Genomic DNA, 17,416 nt, shown 5'->3' on the forward strand with positions numbered 1-17,416 from the left:
TTGTATAAATAAATGTAAGCCTAGTGACTGCATAATAAGTAGAATATTCATTTTAAATGAGAACATAAAATTAATGATGTTAAACATACTGTGACGAGTCCAAAAAAAACCGATCATAAACCTCTGTGGACAACCTACCAACCACAACGAAACATTAAGAAAACGATTTTCGATTTAATTATTATTTCTTTATTATACCATAGAAATCTGTTATTAATTATCATTTATTAATAAAGACTCTTAAAAGCTTAGTTCCCATTGGACGTTGCGTCCAATGACGAACACGACGCAACGCAGGCAATTTTACCAATCAGAACCGAATAAAAGGTGGTTCCCACTAGCGACGCAACACAAGGACGTAACGCAACGCAAGTGAATTGACCAATCACAAGCGATGGCTTATTCGGTTGTGATTGCTAACTGTCTATAACTTCGCTTGTCAGTGGTTGAAACGCTTGCGTTGCGTTTACGTCCTTGAGTTGCATCATTCAATGGGAATCAAGCATATTTTCTCTAAAACTCTGTTCTTTACTGTCAAACTAGTTTGACAAAAAAAGTGTGATGTTCCCAAATATGGTAGTGATATGCCCTAATGTGGTAGTGATATGACATCATCATGTCCATATGTGGGCACATTTTTTTGTCACATAAAATTTGATAATGTGACAGATCTTTACAAAGGATCAGATTCACATATCGTATATCCGTCATCATACCTTCTTTGAAACCCTTTTATTTACACTAAATGCAATCAAAATGGTGCAGGTGTCAAATATATCACAAATTGGAACAACTGACAACATATTGCCGTTAAATTCAACACATATCAAGTAAACAACACGCCATCCCGGAAAACATCTAAATAACATTGAACCAATACCATTGAGACTTCAATCTCATGTAAACACAACCTATGATGGTTTGTATGCATTGTGTTTACACGGTGCCTACGGCTCAAAATCACGAAGTCAATGAATCCGTATAAATAACCTACGACACTATCCCTCGGGAAAAGTTTCTTTCAAAGTTGTCTTGGGTAATTATTCGTTGAGGAGTGTGCTGTATTGTGACCGCTGTTCATTTACTGAACGAAATCATTCGGTAGCGTGCTGTGTAGCCGTAGCAACGCGTCTCTTGGATATTTGTCGAAAATTCGACGTAATTAGATGTTTGAGTAACTAGATATCTGAGTAGACCTGTGAAATCGTCATTTTTGTGTGATTTTCATTTATATTATATTTTGTTCTAAATCGTTTGGCATTATATCGACCATATTACTTGCTATCAACTAGTGTATACGAAAAGCCGTTGGAACAAGGTAATTCGTTTTTTCTTTGTATTGTAAGCAATTGCAAAATATTATATTGTATCCTTATCGCCGCCACCTAAGAAGCAAATACTGTTAACTATGCCAGATGGAATCAAATTGAAAAATGTGCAAGGTATATAATTTTTCTTATTGAATGTTTCGATTTTGCTGATGCGATACTATTTTAATAGTATATAAAAATACTCCAATACCACATTTCTTTACCAAATATCGTCCACGTGTATTATTCGAGTTAAATTCGAGGACTAAAAGTTTACTTTCGGAATGTGATGTTTTTTTCAATCAACACCCACGTTTAAAATAGTGCCTTTCTCAGACTAACGGCTTTCATGCTCTTAGGTGGGTTATAACACGTCCTATGCTGAACAACACACACTCCTAAAATATTCCCCTTTTGAGTTTTAAATGTACCTTCGGCGGACGTGTTGTGTGGTATGTGGATATCGTGTGGTAGTGTATATTTGTCGTGTTTAGTGTATAAGGAACGGTTCATTGAAATGATAGTTTCGCATGTAAAGTGTCAAATTAATTCTTTATTTGGCTGAGAAGGGTATGTTAGAATAAATATTTATATTCTTCCCGTTCTGGCTTGTTTTAATCATTATCGTTAACTCAATTCTGTGTAGAGTTGAAAATATATCTATTTTTGTAATATATACATCTACTGGCAAATCAAATACATTAATACCGTGGTTTACAGTGGCTTGATCTACAAAATAAATAAGCAGAAAGCGGGAGAGTGAACCGCCGAACAAAATAAATCTAAAATAACAACATTTAAGAAATATTTAAGACGGTGACTCACTAAATAACTGTCATCAGATAATATCGTGCGAATTTAGAGGATGATACAAACATTTTGTTTAAAAATAATTCAATAACTTTGGTAGTAATTGTTCAATAAGAAATAAACTGGTTGCATTGTTGACTCATGGGAAGTGAGTAGCTGGGATTGCTAGACTTGCTTGTCCAGACCACGATAATATCTGACCCGTTTATTGATGGGTGGTTGCGACATTTTGTGGAGTTATGATACTATCGTCACGTGATGACACCAGCTTTTTAGACAGTCGATCGTGTGCAATATATCGGAAACACCCTTGTAGTTTCGCTCAGCGTGTTTTTATTAGTCGGTGTTTCTGGGCGTTTTTTCCTAAATAAAAACCAAATTGATGTCTGGACAGAACTCGGTATAGAAGTTCATGATTAACAATTATTCTGAGTCAATTTCCAAATAGAATTAAGAATTGGATTATATCACTCAATACCAACACCGGTTCTAATGAGAAAACGCAGTAAATTTTACTAATTCAATAGATGCGTCCGATAAGACAAACTGATGTGGTCTATGTAAAGCCTATTCACACGTGAAACGAAATGAAATCACTTATTTCGTCACCAAAAACATGACTAAACGAAAAATGCTTACAACCTATAAAAAGAAACATTTGATTACAAATTATAATTCGTAATAATATTTATTTAACAGTTGTCAACGTGTTTCCGGTCAGAATTGTTGCTGTGTCTGAACACAAGTAGTGATATGACATCATCATGTTGTCCATATAATGGGCACAACACATTTGTTTGTCACCAGTTTAATAGTGTAGACAGAGCTTTAGTGCACTAAGCTGCTTCAGGAAATGTTTTCAAAGGCCTATTTTAATTATGAGTTCATTAAATGCCTTCTTAATTAACTCAATTTATGATAAATAAACCTACATATGATGACGTCATACGTAACAACCAGTTGATATAATGACCACTTCATTGACGACAAGATTGTGATTTTAGTCACATTTTATGTTAATATATCTTCTTCAATCGTGAATGAAATCGGTTATTTCGTACGAAATGTATAAACCGAATCAGTGCACATCAACGTGCCAAAAGCACTTTCCAACGGCATACATGCAGGAGTCAATCAGATATTAAAATTTAAGCTTTTTTTCCGTAAACTCGGTTACCAATCCTAGGGTCCTGGGTTGAAGTCCTGGCCGATGATTTTTCTCATGACAAACTCCACTCTCAAAGACTTGCAATATATATACTTTGTTTATACATCTTTATGATGCTTGTCATATGAAGGATATTGCCACCTTTGAGGACAGTAAATTTCATCACTATGGTAAAAAAAATATTTAAAAAAAAAACGTATTTGCAACATTTTTCTGAACTAATACCAATATGTTTTATGGAAATCAGCAGCGTTATATCAATATCAGCGTTATATCAATATTCTGACACATATTAAAATAATAAAATTATGGAAGTTCGCCAGTGGACCGGCTCGAATACAATGACTGTGTGGCTTAAGGTTTACCTCCCTAGGGGTGGAATCCATCCGGTGTGGCTTGTATGTGATCTGAGTCAGTATAAGTCACGTTGTTGGGATAGGCAGCAGCTGGGATAGAGGACGGGCGCGCGGCGGGTCGTTCTGGTACCTACATCCATGGACTAGTAAGGGGAACTCTAAAAAATTATTTGAATGGGTAATAACGTTGATTTGGAAGTGGGGACGGACGGGGATCTTTCACATAAGGGGTCCCCAACTTACATAAGAAAAAAAAAATCGCTAGCGGGGAGGTGTGTTCCAAATGATCGGATACGACTAACCATTGCCACGAATAATACTGTTATAGAAGCATGGATATTTGTGTTTATCATGTGTAATGTATTACAAATAGGGTGGAGTAATATGATATGATGTTGCATTAAATGAACTTATTTTAAGATTACACATGTAAGTCAGGTTTAAATGCATTAGTTATCATTATTTATATCGTTATACTTTAAAACCTAAGCGGCGATTAGGTCTAAGAAGATTTAATACGTTCGCTAGATATGTATTGACAAGTTTTCAGAAGTCATTCGATATTTAATCAGGAATATTTTTCAGGAACGAATCACATTTCAATATACAAAGTCAATAACACGAATTGTATAACATGCATCTCATAAAGTATATTAAAAATCAAGTAGAAATCCTATTCTGACATTTATTGGGTTAGGTTTGATCGTATATTGAGATTTTCTACGGGCTTTGTTGAATAATTTACAATTACCAGCAATGCGCATGCCTGAGCGTACAGTGTACGCGGCGAGTGAACACCATGTTAAATTAAAGACGCTTACTATTATAAATAACAAGTGACCCAGCTCGAACGGTGCAAGTATCGGACTTGCGGTTTAGTTGGAGATGTAGGAACACATTTTGGCTTAGTGCTATTATACACTATATAAGTACTGTCTAAATTGATAAAAGCACGTGACTTAAACTTCAATATCATCAATGATAACATGACAGTGAACATGACCACATGTTATCTATGATGACTCCGGCCGGGTGGTGTGCATGCATGGGAGTGTCGGGATGAGCACTGCATTTCCGATACACGCTATGCTTTATATGTGTATTTAATTTTAATTGATACTAAGCATATACTTATGACATAGAGCACGTTCGTAACAGACAGTCGACGTCTACAAGGCGGTATTAATGGTTTATATATTAACTCACCGGCAATATTGACAAGTTACATTTAGCTATGTATATATTTTTAAAGGTTAATTTGATTTTTTTTCTTTCGAGTACATTCTCAAGTTTCAAATCTCCCAGTATGTTTAAAGTTTAAACCACTCAAGACAACAGATATGTGCGCGTACAAAAGACGGAATATTTTAATCAGCGTTTGAACGCGCGCGTATAAAATCAGTAATATTTCAATCAGCGTTTGCACGCGCGCGTATAAGAACAGCATTATTTTAATCAGCGTTTGGACGCGCGTGCTCAAACCCGAAACATTTTTAACACGCGCGTCAACTGTGTAGGATCCTTGTACTTGCGATTTTTTTAAATAATTTCATTATAGGTATAATATTTTTTGTATTTAGGTTTAAGTAGCATACATTTTTGCTAGGGGATTTTTTTTTGGTGGGGAGGGGGTGTGGTGGGGAGGGGGTGTGGTGGGGAGGGGGTGTGGTGGGGAGGGGATGTGGTGGGGGATCTAAAAGAGATACAGTGACGTTAAACAGATATGTCATTAACCGTTTCCATGATCTATCACATACGGTACATCAGGCGAATCAGGAAGTGTTTTAATCCGTGTCATGTTAATATACTTAAATATAATCTCGTAACAAAAAATTTTGCCAGCCTTAAACCTTGAAAATGAATTCAAATTATATAAAAAGCTTAGGCTTAGCATTTGATTTATATTGAGAAGGTACAGCGATTTATATTAGCCGGTACATTTACTTTATGGTTCACAATAAGTAGGCTAGCCTAAACTTTCTCATCCGGCTTAGCCAGCCACGTTTCTCCAAGGGATTAGCGTCCCTGAACATAACCTTTACCCCTACTTCTTCGTTAAACGGGGTAGACTACATACAAGAAGCGTGAAGTGGCCGTCAAGGCCACTTCATAATCGACTGGGGTGCTCGTATAACGAGATAGGGATTTATGTGTAGACAAGGAAAAAGAATTGGCTAGCTCTAGTTGAATTTATATCATTGTTGCATTGTGAGAATTAAAGGAAAGTTTACCAGTATTTCGCCGTTGCTTATAACATTAACAATCCTCATGTTATTCATAAAGGCCTACAGTTTTGTTTTTACCATGTAGGCATATTTTAACTTTAAAATGTTTTAGCGGATATTGGAGATACACAACATTATTTAGTGTAGTCATACGAAAGTGAAATTATATAGAGAATATATTATAGGCCGAGCTGTTTGACTGTTTGACCTTACAGCCACTGAATCAACACCCCACATGAACCCGGGTTACTTATTCAGCTTAATGATGTTTTTAGTACTAGGCCTATCAAAATATAATTATGGTACGAAATCGTTGTATTGCTTTGCTAATTTACAATTGACACAATTTTGCTTTCTCTCGTATATTTCTTACTGCATCTCAATTTTATTTATTTATTGTGTACACATTTTAAAGATGTGTTCTCGCTAGTAGGACGCGCAACGTACGCGCACGCACATCACAAGTGATCTGACAAATTGGATGAACAGCCGCTTGTGATTGGTCAAATTAGTCTTGCGTTGTGCATGTGTGAAGAAAGACATCTTACAAACTCTAGATTGTATTCTTGGTCAGACTATAACCATTGATGGCCATTATCAAAATGTGTATGAAGAAATTAGATTCACTAATTACTGGGTACGGTACCACTTAGGATTAAAACTCAACTCTCGACCCCATTCTGAATTGCAAACACGTAGCGTGTCAAACGAGCGGATATCTGAATTACATACTTCCCACCATGCTAACTGCGATAAATGAACAAAAAATGTTTTTAAAATACAGATAAGAAGTTGCAGTGTAAATACAGTGTTGCGAAAACATTTTTTTTTAAACATTTTCTTTTGTATATAGTAATACTGCCCTATTTTCATATCACAATGGCCTACTGTGACATAAACATGTTCAAGTGTATAGCTAATAACTTTAGCGTTACTCTCGCAAACGGACCGTATCATTGGCCTTCTCTCTGTGGCCAAACAGGAACATTTAACAGTACCAATAGGCCCAATTATTAGTTTATTATATTATACCATAACAAGACGGGTATACATTAAAATATCATCAGAGGCCTGGTTTGTATATGAGACAAAGAACACGGTTAACCTCGTGAAAAACGACGAGGCACATCGCCTACGTGATGACCACGCCCGTTAACAAATTTAAAAATACGCCTCCGTATTGTAAACATGTACTTTGTTTTAACCGGTTATCACCCTCATTTCCAATTGCTTAATAAACAAAACTATTTAGGAAAAGTTTAATAACTTCGAGTGTAATGGGTCTAATCATGGGTGGATACAAATTGTGCTGATGATTACCGGAATACGGATTATAATTTAGCATTATTACAATAAAGAAACTAAATTGTTGTAATCCTATCGAAGGAGGTAAAACCGGTTAGTGAAATACACACATTACCTTCCTTTATACCTTTCTATTGAGGGAACGCCAGAATACAATTTACTGTATATTTGACCTTAATAATAATTAAGCCTAATTAGAATGTATTAAAAAGATTATGAAATGAGGCCTAGTGAAGAAAAATACCTTCAGAATGTTAAAATTTGGAAAATGTTCAAGTTATGCTGCCGATCTCTGATTATAATGTTTGTTACATTGATAAGAAAACTGTGTTTCCTCTCTAGGGGTTGATTAAAATGTTAAAAGCTGCGGCAAATAATTAGCAACAATATCATATACGTAACAATACCAACAATAGTTGGAAAATGAATGATGATAAAGCATAGATGATGAAATGATCGTGTGCAGGGCCAGGAATAAAGCTGTTTACACTATCAAACTAGTTTGACAAAAAAGTATGATGTGCCCAAATTTGTCAAACTAGTTTGATAGTGTAAACAGAACTTAAGGAGATGATATGGTATTAATATGACGTCACCAAACTATACAAACAAATATATCAATTCTTATTCACAAACTTCTGATGACGTCATCATTCGTAACCGGTACAAAAGGCTCGTCGCAATGTATGTCAAATAAAAACCCTTATTATAAACCTTACCGTACGTGTCTTTATTCTGGCTAACCTAAGCTCTGTCTATACATCATCACACTTTATGTGACAACAAAATGTGATGTGCCCAAATATGGAAGTGATATGCACACATATGGTAATGGAAATGACATCATGTCCATATTTGGGCACATCACATTTTTGCTGTCACATAAAGTTTGATAGTGGAGTCGAGACCGTAGAGCGTATGTAAGTCTCAATGCTCGCGATATCACCGATATTTTGAACAATCTGAGTAATTTCTCTACAAAAGAACTTTTAAAACGGTATTGTAAACAACTTACAGGCATGTATTATGGTGACTCAATCGGATTTGGAAAAACAAATTTATGATAATTGTTTTGTCATTATGTATCACTGAATAATTATATTATTGTAGTCTCCAGAGTTTAGGCCTACTTGGGTTTAGGCAAAAGAAAAAGAATAATAATAATAATAATATGTTGGGGGAAAATAAGTTTTATTATAGCTCTATCAAAGTTCCTTTTACAATCTGATCTTTGTAAAAATGTTATAATAAAATTAGTATTCCTTCAATATGATCCACAAAAAATAACTGGGGTAATAATACTCGGCGCTTAGATGTCTAACAACATTAGGCGCTATATAAATCCTGGATATTATTATTATTATTAATTATTCACTCTCGGTATGGTGTTTCGTTTTTTAAAACAAGATATTTTTCGTTTTTAAAACAATAATTACGATCAGAAGACAAAAATAGTTAGCCAACACACCATACTTTGAATATTGATGAAGAAAGAATAAACAATTTATCATAGATACAATATGAGTGGTGCGTGGTTAAAAGATGGCCGCGTTAACAGATTTGTGACGCGGACGCAGCGCGCAATGTTAGTAGTTCATCATCTATTGAAATTAATAAAAGAGTATCAAATTTGCATTATAATTTGCAACGATTTGTAGTGTGTGTATGAACAGTAATTTAAACAAATTTTCAAAAATTGACCCTTTGCTGGTGAATAATCACAGGTGGTCACAACTCCAGGTGGTCAAGAAAACGTGTTCCGTTTCCTCCGATGCAAACCTTATCTTATAACGCGTCGTATAAGTCAGTCGTTTAAAATAGTCCCCGCCGCATATCGTGTGTATATAACGATAAGGTAATATGTTGCCTTACTTGTGCCTGTATGTCTATTTTTAAACCGGTGGATTAAGTGTGCGTTGGATATAGGTCAAAGAGTAGTACAATTATAACATAATTATTATTTGATTTTATCGCCACTTATGGATGTGGTCACGGGGTTAGTGGAGCGCCACTGGCAGTATGCTCAATCAAACTAAACGCGTTCAGCAGCGCACAAAGGAAACGCATTCACACTTGTTCTACAACATAAATGATGTATCAAAACATTGTCAATTTCATGTCTATTACATTTACGCACGTCAGTCGCATGATTTCTAAATTGAGCTAATCTTATATTAATGTATTATTAGCTTGATGATAGATTAACCACCGTGTATGGTGAGCACAAGCAAGCGTCGTCAACAACACTCATTACGTCATTCTTGAGATTATACGATAGTATTTTTGTTATTGCCTTTATTAATCAAACTCATAATAATGATTACATAATGCAATGTTGCTGCATTCGGTGAATGACTTTTTTGTATGATTTATCACTTGCTTAAAAAAGCGTATATCTCCACGACCGGTCACTTACATAATTCTCTCGTTTTCTGTCTAACGCGTTCTACGTAGCGCGCGCTACGTGTGATTGCATATTTTGATTGGTAAAGCTTATTTCCTATATACTATATATAATATACGCAATACCCTAATGCATTATGATCATCGGATATCACGTGACTAAAGTCGTCAACGATACAGGGCGCGTGTGACACAAACTCAACCAATATTGTGTGTCATTGCAGTTGTGTTCTACTTTATACATACTTGTATATGAATGCAACTTTCCATTAATATTACATATATTGAGACTAATATAAAGATCACTACTTAAGTATTTTTCTTATTGCAGGCTAAATGCGCTTTGTGGATAAATATTACGCTACTGGTAAGTTTGATTTTATATTCAATATTGATTGCCTGGGGTTAAATGAGGAAAAAGATTCCATACAACTTCTGCATTTTTACTATGTTTTGCCTTTAGCAAACGTTGTTTAGGCATTTTCTGCGTGCAGTAGTGGGGATGGTACCCTTACTAATCTGTTTTGATGAGACGTCTCCTTAACAGCGGTCCTCTGTATTGATGAGACGTCCCTTTAATAGCGGTCTTTTGTTTTGATGAGATGTCCCCTTAATAGCGGTCTTTTGTTTTGATGAGACGTCCCCTTAATAGCGGTCCTCTGTATTGATGAGACGTCCCTTTAATATAGCGATCCTCTGTATTGACGAGACGTTCCCTTAATAGCGGCGCTCTGTTTTGATGAGACGTCCCCTTAATAGCGGCCCTCTGTTTTGATGAGACGTCCCCTTAATAGCGGTCCTCTGTATTGATGAGAAGTCCCCTTAAAAGCGGTCCTCTGTTTTGATGAGATGTCCCTTTGATGTCCAGTAAAAGTTGGATGTAATGGAATACAATACACGTTTACAGTAGCCAACGGGACGGTTGACCACTACCGATACGTCGGTGTTTTCATACGTAATAATTTATCCCACGTAATTAAGTAAACTTTGTTTTAATTTCTCGACGTAATATAAAAACCAATGATTATAAATTAAAATACAGTATTGGATTGTGTGATGGTGTGGTGGTGGGGGTGGGGGATGCGTGCAGGAGCGTATTAAATATACAAAGATTATCCATCGTGTGTCCATATTTCATTTAATTATCAGACTTGTAAACCCAGTTTGTCGTCCGGGTGTATCTGTAATCGCGTCGGGAACACAAGCTAAACTGATTATTCCCTTAAGACCTGTACTAACCGGAGCACTGTGTCTTTAACATGTTCATTGCGGATGAATCATATCCAGTAAGAAGCCGACTAGGCCTTATGCCCTTTTTAAAAACAGAATCTTTTTCCGCAACCCGGGAATCGAGGAGGACCGGTATAGGAATCAGTAAATGACGACACAAGAAACATTGTTAGAACACTTGTACACGTGGGCCAACGAGTTAGACACGTGCAAACATTGACGCTGCGCTCAATACTATCAGTCATATGTTTAGTTAATGGGAGCAACACTCACGTGAGGATCTCGTACCACATTTAATAACAAACATCAGAACCTTATGTAATTTACTATTTTTAATAAAACTTCAACTAATGTTACCTCTTGAAGCTTAGGTCCCGGATGTCTCACCATCTTTCACACTCACTCGACTCAGACATCAGTTTTATTAAATATAAATCTTTACCATTTCCTGTGTTTATTTCCATCGTCTAGGGACTATTTTTATAAGGGTATGTTCAGACTCACGGAGTTACGGTGGAGTTATCTACGCAAGGCGTACGGTAATCCGTGGCGTTAAAAGCCAAGGTGTTCAGACACAACGATCAACATTCCAATGCCTTGCGTTTAAAACACTCTGATCAGGTCAAAGCAGATAGAACTATATGTATACATTCATGACAATGCATGAAAGTTTACATCGTTTACATTGTTTTTTTTTAATTTTTATTCATATAATGTTTACCTTCAAATATACTGATTTGTTCTTACTACTTGTAGAATTGCATTTTAATTCAAAATAATTTAAAACGTAATTGTTACATGGACAATTATCTGATTAATTGATTTAATTTATGAAAATATCATATTACTGACGCCACCTTTACTATTCTTTAAAATCTGAACCTGAAAATACATTTGACATAGCTATTTCGCTGTCGTATCATGGGTACGGGTATGTAGTTGCTGTCTGCTAATCGTGGTCGTGTATTTTCATTGGTTAAGGTTAAAATCACTGATGCATCACTGGATTAGCGTTATGAAATCTACCCTGTTCTATAATGTTCCCTATTATGTCATAATTAATCATGAATTATTCATGATTTCTGCCCACGTTCGTCCTGGAAAAAAAAATTACGCCTCCCGCTAGAGTTATTAACGCCACTGACGCGGAGTAACAGCTTCCTAACGCTAATCCACGGCATGGTTCAGACACAAAAATATGTACGCCGCTTACATAACTCCACCGTAACTCCATGAGTCTGAACATACGATGTACACATTTTATTATTGTTTGTAGCATCACAGTCAGCGAAGATTACGCAACCACACACTAATACTTCCAAGATATACGAGTGAATAGCCTTATTATTGATTAAGTCTCATCCTGATGCAACTCTATATATCCTATCTTGTAGTGTAAATATCCTTCTCACCCAGTCAAGTATCCTCTAAAGGTTTAGCCGTTTCTGAGTCTTTGAATTTGCTATATATATTTATAGCAGCAGAAGAATGTATAACTTGTATGTGGATCTTTGACTTTTTACCTAAACGAAATAAAAGTCACATTTTGCGGCGCAAATCAACCACCTGGTGGACCATCACAGGCTTATGGGATACTTTTGTACTTTTTATGTTCGATCGTCCTTGACATGGGCCTACTATAATGCTTTGGAAACAAATACATTGTCAAAAAAAAACGTAATAGCATAGTCAATTATTACACATCTTTCCCACTAGGACGCAACGACGTAGACGCAACGCAAGCAAATTGACCAATGACAAGCGACAGTTTGGATAATTCATCTTTTGTGATTGGTCAAATCCTTTACGTTGCGTTACGTCGTTGAATTGCGTCGCTAGTGGGAACCACGCTCAAAAAATAAACGTTGAAAAGGAGAAGTCTGTATGGAATTTTGCAAACCTGTCTCATGGATCATAAACGTTGTTATTTTATTTATAATTAAACATAAGTGAATCTTAAATTGTCTATAATGAATTGTAAATGGTTTAAATATGATAAACATATCAGATAATTAAATCAATCAACAATACAGCGAGTAGGTGTTGAACACCAACAACTACTGTTATAACTATACTCTTTCGTTTTCACGACACGCAATTACACTACGCGTCTATCAAGTCGAAAAGTTACTTCAGCTTAATAAATAAACCGAGAGAAATACATGAGAGAAAGCGCCAGGAACTATCCCAGGAACCGAATAAATACGAAAGTATGCGAGATAATAAAGAATATTGATGAAAACAATGATAATGGAAGGAAGCGAAGGGATACGGCGAGGGGTAAGAAATGAAATGATACGAAGGGTAAGAAAGGAAAGGGGGAGATGATACGAAGGGTAGGAAACGAAAAAATAACAATTGAATGTCGCAATTTGATTTTTGCTGCTGTACTTTGATCTTCTTTTGAGTTTTATTTACTGATACTACAAACTGATTGATCTTTTTTTTCTTTTTTATTTATTTATTTTTTATTTATTTTTTTTTTTCTTGTCTGTGCGTTTTTTTGTATTGCTTGTTTTTCCTAATTCCCACTCTTATACACATATATCCGGTTTTTTTTGCATAGGCATAACCAGCACAAGATACCCACATCTTCTCGGGATTATGCCTCCTCCATAGCCTTTTTCTTTTAAATTCTTTTTTCTTTTGTCCATTCAACAATCATCATAATCTTTCTTATTTTACTTTCATTTACGTATACTATTTTGTATTGTATTGCTATGGAGGAAAATAATTGTTTTTTGAAATGAAAAAAAAACCCCGATTAAGGGGTAAGACATGAGATGATATGATGGTATTTCGAGACTACATAATATTCTTCAGTACTGTAGTGCCACATTCTAATTTCATTCCTATTATGCTTATTTTGCGGGTATATTACAGGTTTTTCCTTTTATTCAGATTACAAATTAACGACGACACCGAACTGATCTCAAATTCCAATTTATTCTTCGTTCATAGAATGTGTTCGTCCAAAGCAGCAACACGCAGCCCAGGTAGTTTGTTACCAATTACACTTTTGTTATTGAAGCTCACTTTTTATGACGTAAACGATTCCCAGAATATCAAACCCAAAGAAATTAAATTCCAACTATACAAAAAAAAACACCTCTAGAAAATACCTTACCACTACTGTAATAAAATATTTAAAAACAAAACGATACATCATGTTCCATACGTTCATAAATTATAATCATCGTAATATTTATTTATCTGTGATATAATATTCCGGTTTACTGATCATCTGAAACGACATGTTATTAAGGCGTATCACATAAAACCTCTGACGCCATTAATGACGCGCGATTTGTTTTGTTTACGTACACGTGAAACAGTAGAAAAGTTCGAAATTTGTAGTTTAGGCCTAATAACGAGGCGCTGGAATTCAACCATAACAGAAGCAGGCCTTAAGCTCCGTTCCCACTTGGTCGCAATGCAAGCACATAACGAAGCGCTGGAATTCAACCATAACAGAAGCAGGCCTTAAGCTTCGTTCCCACTTGGTCGCAATGCAAGCACATAACGAGGCGTTGGAATTCAACCATAACAGAAGCAGGCCTTAAGCTCCGTTCCCACTTGGTCGCAATGCAAGCACATAACGAAGCGCTGGAATTCAACCATAACAGAAGCAGGCCTTAAGCTTCGTTCCCACTTGGTCGCAATGCAAGCACATAACGAAGCGCTGGAATTCAACCATAACAGAAGCAGGCCTTAAGCTTCGTTCCCACTTGGACGCATTCAAGGACGCAAGTAGCAAGCGAACACCAACCACAAGCGACAGGTTGGATGACCCAACGCGCCACCGCGATTGCATCGTTGCGTCCTAGTGGGTACTTTGATTTAATTTTAAATTCTTACTCACAATATTCAATGTTATTAACCTTCAAATACAGAAATAAATACAGTATAATACATCAGAAGGACACTGTATTATCAATCTGTCGCTTGTGTCGATTGAAATAACGTTCGTATTTACGTTACGTCACAAATGTAGAAACCAAGATTCCGATGAAAAAAATTGACATCGAAAACACGATAAAATTGTTGCCAAACATCACCGCAGTAATGTCTAACAACAAATATAATTAAATTCCTAAATTATATATTTTAATCTCTGCTCCCTGGAGTGGTATTAAAGAAGAAGGTTTTTAATAACTTATTCATATTATGATATTTTTGTCATTGCTTGTTGCATGATTGACTTTCTGCACACTGTAAACAGACCGCGAAATTATTGAACCGTGACGGAAATCACTTTATCTTAACAACTCATTGAGAATGTTGACCATTTGTAGTTGTGTCTTTGATAGACTTACAGTTACACATATTGCGAAAGAAAAAAAGCAAGAATAAACACTTCTAATCGTAGGCCTATACACCAAAGGTAGGATTTATTCTATTATAATTTAAAATAACAACATTGATTGCAAATGATACATTTTCATTTGTTATCGTCATATTATTTATATGCAGTGTGGATCATTACGAAATAACGTAATCTTTTGGTTGCCATGTGGACGCAACGCAACGACGCACAACGCAAGTGAATCGACCAATGGCAAGCGACAATCAGCTAGCGTAGTAGGCATAATGAGAGCTTGGCGCGCCATACATGGGTGATCATTGTAAACGGTCCAGTTTACCTTCAAAGTACAGCAGCATATTTTCTTATTTGATGTAGGCCGGTGTTTTTTTATCAAACACATAACTAGTAGATTCTATTGTATGACATACAAAGAAGATGATGTATGAAGTATGCATCATCTTGCTTCAAATATAACCTCGTGTTTACATTTAATTCACCTTTTATTTATGCCTCAAAATGAACAATTTCTGTACGTAATTAAACTTTTTATTGGAGCTGTGTGTATAATCATTAACAAAGTAGAAATCAAATGATTGTTGTATTTCCATACGTGTTTTTTTACAATTAAACGTTATGACAGATATTGTATTGTAGTCGTATTGTACGTGAAAATTACGGTAGGCCTACTCGCGTCGCTCGGCACGTAAATGTACGCGTAAAAAATACCGTATCCATGGTACGTAAAATGTGCTCATGGAAATTAGTTACTTGTGTTGAGCTTTTGCTAACGCACGTCAAAGAAAAATCGTCCGCTTTGACGTAAACAATTATGTTATAATACTTTCGTGGAATAAAACGTTTGTGAGTTACACCATATAGACCAACACAAAAATACTTTATACTGATGACTAGCATTAACTTTATCAAAACTACAATATGGCCTATATTATCTGATTTTATTAATCTTCATTTTTCATATTTTTGGGGGACAATACATCTTTAATAATCGCACTATAAACTAAAGCTCTTTCTACACTATCAATCTAGTTTGACAAAAAAAAAGTGTGATATGCCCAAAATATGGTAGTGATATGCCAAAATATGGTAGTTATATGACATCATCATGTCCATATAATTTATGGGCACATCACATTTCTTTGTCACATACGTAAGTTTGATGGTGTAGACAGAGCTTAATACGTATATATGTGTGTGCTCTTGTACGATGGGGCCCTATCATAATCCTGTATGTCATTTTCGAAAATCTCCGTTTCGTTCGTTTATAGATTGTGAGTTTCTCGTTTACAATAATGATGCTCAATATATTGAGTATCATTACAAAATGGTCGCCGTGATGTCACCATGTAATATTAGCGTTAATAAAACTTTAAAAAACTTGAGCAAAGTGTATTGACCTTTCGGTCAAAGGTAGTTCAAAACTTCTTTATATAACGTTATATTTAAAATTGTACAAAAAAACCTTAACTTTCTCCTTAAATAAAAGTTGTGTTCTTAATAAATTGTGTCAGTTGTTGGTTTTGATTTATGAACCTTGCTAGGAAGGCACAAGCAGGGCTAGGTCGTGACCCATATATTAAAATGGGGGTAAGGAATGCGACCAAAACGACAGAAAACTACTTAAAAATGTTAAAATTTTAACTGAAGATATCATGTACCAACACTTTTGCAATGAAGCATTCAATGGTATATAGACTGGTTAATAAAACACCTGTTTACACGAAGAATTATATTCATCAATCGTAGAAACAACCTTTCGGTGATATATTTTATAGTTTTGACATCTAAGAATGGGGGGCCTATTATTATTTTGACCGTTGTCAATCACATCAGACAGAGGTGGACTTGTTGTTTTCCCCGTTGTTAATCAGGGGTCATCCTCCTATACGTGTCTGGGTCGTCACCATCCATGCAACATTTAGTGATTCTAAAAACAGCCGATTCTCGTACGGTATTTAGTGACGTTAAACATCTTGCTGTATCGCGTCTGCTGACGGCAACAGGCCCATACCATAGCATCTAATTCTTATAATTTATATATTAACTATTACTAACCCTCTAATAATCTCCCTGCTTATATCTAGTATCCCACATGGGATGAAGGTTGCAGAAGACGCGATACTCCAGAATGTTTAACGTCGCTAGACATGATACCGTTCGTGTATCGGGTAATGTATGTGTTGTATAAAAATGTGATATATGTACTGATATTAATATTTACATATGGCAAAGTATAACTGATAGGCTAGCATAATATTTTATGTTGTGTTTGCGTGGGAACAGAA

At 35.6% G+C, this 17,416-nt stretch overlaps 1 long non-coding RNA gene across 1 annotated transcript in view; it reads right to left on the reverse strand.

The window, feature by feature from the left end:
• The window catches only part of LOC140056063 (uncharacterized), a 30,324-nt gene that overhangs the window by 4,826 nt on the left and 8,082 nt on the right, over positions 1-17,416 (reverse strand). The window lies entirely within an intron of this gene.

This window comes from Antedon mediterranea, chromosome 8, assembly GCF_964355755.1.
Source record: "Antedon mediterranea chromosome 8, ecAntMedi1.1, whole genome shotgun sequence".
Taxonomy (NCBI): domain Eukaryota; kingdom Metazoa; phylum Echinodermata; class Crinoidea; order Comatulida; family Antedonidae; genus Antedon; species Antedon mediterranea.